This window comes from Octodon degus, unplaced genomic scaffold, assembly GCF_000260255.1.
Source record: "Octodon degus isolate 3935 unplaced genomic scaffold, OctDeg1.0 scaffold00005, whole genome shotgun sequence".
NCBI classification, from domain to species: domain Eukaryota; kingdom Metazoa; phylum Chordata; class Mammalia; order Rodentia; family Octodontidae; genus Octodon; species Octodon degus.
Window position 1 is genome coordinate 7,501,599 of NW_004524581.1, and position 3,797 is coordinate 7,505,395.

General features: G+C 37.0%; 1 pseudogene; it reads left to right on the forward strand.

The window, feature by feature from the left end:
• Positions 1-244: 244 nt before the first annotated feature.
• Positions 245-889, forward strand: LOC101576940 (annotated as a pseudogene).
• The last annotated feature ends 2,908 nt before the right edge of the window (positions 890-3,797 follow it).

Genomic DNA, 3,797 nt, shown 5'->3' on the forward strand with positions numbered 1-3,797 from the left:
GTTTTTTAATCCTTGGTTTAGAATCTCAAAACAGATCACTTGTGATCCATCATTTCAAATACATATGAACTTTTAATAAGTGAAGCAGATAGGGTGCTTGAGAATCAAACTTCTTTAACTCCAACCATGAGGTTGTAGGGTCTTGTGCAAGGTCCTTAAATTTGTTTGCTAACCTGTAAAGTAGAAATAATAACAAGAGCACCCCTTTTCTGCCACTATCTTGGTTCTATGTTCTCCATCCAAAATGCCCAGTGAAGCCACAGAAACTGTCCCTGCTGCAGAGCAGGAGGTGCCACAGCCCCAGGCTGAGACAGAGTCTGAAACAGAATCTGACAGTGATGAATCAGTACCAGAGTTCGAAGAGCATGATCCCACACAAGCAACCACACAACAAGCCCAGCTGGCAGCAGCAGCTGAAATTGATGAACAACCAGTCAGTAAAACAAAACAGAGCTGGAGTGAAAAGAAGGCACGGAAGGTTACATCCAAGCTGGGTCGTCAGCAGGTTACAGGTTACAGAGTCACTATTTGGAAGTGTAAGAATATCCTCTTTATCATCACAAAACCAGATGTCTATAAGAGCCCAGCTTCAGATACCTACATAGTTTTGGGGGAAGCCAAGATTGAGGGTTTATCTCAGCAAGCACAGTTAGCACCTGCTGAGAAATTCAAAGTTCAAGGTGAAGCTGTCTGAAACATTTAAGAAAATACACAGACTCCAACTGTACAAGAGGAGATTGAAGAGGAAGAGGTTGATGAAGCAGGTGTGGAAGTTAAGGACATAGAGTTAGTTATCTCACAAGCAAATGTGTCGAGGGCAAAGGCAGGCCGAGCACTGAAGAACAACAGTAATGATAGTGTAAATGCTATTATGGAACTAACAATGTAATCATCATAAAGGAGGACTTTTCTTGGTGTTTCAAAAAGGTCACTGCCGCTTGGTTTGAAATTTATACTATTTCAATCACTAATAAAGTTATGATGTTTTTATTGGATAAAAAAACAATAGCACCTACTTACAGGGTTAAATAGCCAATGGTTAATTTCAAATTAAAAGTTTCTCCTGTTTTGTCCATAGTAATTTAGAACTATTAATCTTCTGTTTTTCACAAATAATTTCAAAGGCCAGAATCCTGACACTAAATTCATTTCACTATATCTTCTGTGAGAAATAGTATTAACTTTATGTCTGCTATTACACTTAATCCCAATCCAAGATTATGCTCTACTGAATAGAAATGTAATCTGAGGTACAGGATGTCAGGATAAATCCTGAGGGGATTTTCTGACCTTATCAGACCCTAAAGCTTCAACTCTTGTTGCATAGGTCCTGCTTTACCTTGGTCTTAACCATCCAGCAGAAAAGTATAAAAATGAAATATAAGAAATAAAGCCATGCTGTTATGTTGAGCTGTAGGGGACTCAGGTGAACAATTTCTGACATTGCCAGTGAAGCAGAAGACCCAATACTATTATGGGCTACTGGACTCTTTTAGAATATTTTGCTGAGTTTACACACCTATAATATTCAAATAACGGAACTTAACAAAAAAAGGGGATACAGATGAATGTCCATTTTGTATCTGTGTATTTCAAAGTGGTTAGGATAGATATATAGTTGCATTCTCTTAATGAATAGAAGGATTTGTTCTAATGGTGTTTGTAAATAGGATCACAAGTCCGCATCTTGTACAGCAATTAACCACTAGGAAGAATGTATGCAATGTGTGAATTATTGAAACTGTCCTACCAATTTGATTTGAAACTGTCTCATTGCTATTTGTTTATCAAAAAAATTATGGGAAAAAATAGTTACACACAAAAAAAAACAGAAATGGAATTTGGAAGGTCCAGTCTCTCTCAGTATCATAAATTAAACAACCTTCAATGAATTATTCTCTAGTTTCTTCTAGATTGAAGAATAAATTCAAAGTGATACTTAAAATACACAATTTGTGTTGATTCTCTTACAACAATTAGAAAAACTCAAGAATTTGAAAAAAGGATCTCATTTATAAGTATGATCATAAAATAATGTCAGAAACTTTATTTTAGTCATTGGAAGCATAAAATGACCTAAATGGTTGACACTGATTCAGATTCAGCCTCAACATTTGATTTCTTACTACAAGCAAAATCTAAAATTTTATTTTGCTCAAAAATTCAGGGAGTTTCTCTTTTTTATGGCTGAGTAATACTCCCTTGTAAAGAAGCACCACATCTTTTTATCCATTCCTCAGTTGATGGGCATTGGAGTTGTTCCAAGATTTAACTATGACAAATTGTGCTGCTATAAACATGGGTGCACATATATCACTGTAGTATGAGGTTTTCAGTACTTCTGGGAAAATATCCAGAAAAGGAATAGCTGGGTTGAATGGGACTTCTATTTCCAGTTTTTTTGAGGAATCTGCACACTGATTTCCACAGTGGTTATACCAGTCTACATGCACACTAACAGTGGAGAAGGGTTCCTTTTTCCCTACAGATGCTCCAGCAATTGTTACTGGCTGACTTGTTGATGGTAGCCATTCTTTCTAGAATGAGATGGAATGTTAATGCTGTTTTAATTTGCATTTATTTGAAGGAAACCATATGCAATATGACAAGTATTGTTGAATTCCTGTAATTTTGTTATTGGAATTCTGTATAGTTTCTAATTTTCCTTTACTACTTCTTATTTTCTTTAAAAGAATTTCAGATAAAAAGCATTCAGTGTCATCATTCAATATTATACTGTTTCAATTTCCCATAGGTGAGAGTGTAAGCTCAGAGGTCTTTGTAGTTTCTTAGTATGTGTTACTTTACTGCCTTTCACTTCTTATTTTAATGAGAAGTTACTGCATTCAAGAAATCCTTTCCCTTACAGATGCTGTCATCTTGTTTTGAAATTTTACATCATTTTTATTGTTCTTTTTATTATTTACTTTAAAGTTTTCAAATGCTGATAGAGGGCCTGGGAGATAGCTCAGCCCTCTACAGGATCTGCTTAAGCAAGCCCACAGGGTCAATACCCAGCCACACAGGCCCTGCCAGCCTTGTCTCCGGGGTGGGCTGAGCCAGCCATAAATAAATTAGTAAATAAATAATGAAAATGTGATTCTGTAGAAAGATGTGTTAAGAACTTATTTTGTAAGATCCATAGCTAAAAAGAAGACTTCATACATACCAAATGTTTAGAGAAAATTACCAGACTAAGGCCCTGCTATTGTTAGTGCCTAGGTGTCTCCTCAAAGCCTCATGCAGTCATGGGGCAGACTTCTAGAGTTTATAATTAACTCCTGATCCACTGGGATTAAGTGTGTAAGTGCTACTGGGATTTTGGGTATGAGGGCTGTACTCATCCTGGGGCTGATGGACTGAATGCAGCATAAGGGAGACAGACTTGCTCTCTGCAGCCATTGTTGCTGCTGCTCCTTCCCTTTTGCTCTCCGCTCCTTACTGCTTCCATGAAAGGTTGCCCTCTGCCATGTACTGCTCTGCCTTGGAGCCAGCTGAGTATGGACTGAAACCTCCACTAACTGTGAGATAAATAAATAAAGAAAGCTTTATCTTCCTTATTTCTGGCTGTCAGGTTATTTGTCCCGGCAATAAAAGAAGAGCAACCAAGACCAGCCCTGAAGTGAATCTCCTTCAGTGAGATGGAGGAGAGGAACAAATGAGGTTTTTCTTCATATCTTTTCAAAGAAACAAAATCTACCCCCCAGAAAATTACCAAGATCTACAGAAAAATAAATAAATAATAAGACTTCAAAGTTTTTGTCTCATATCTCATCTTCCAATGTCATTCACAGTAT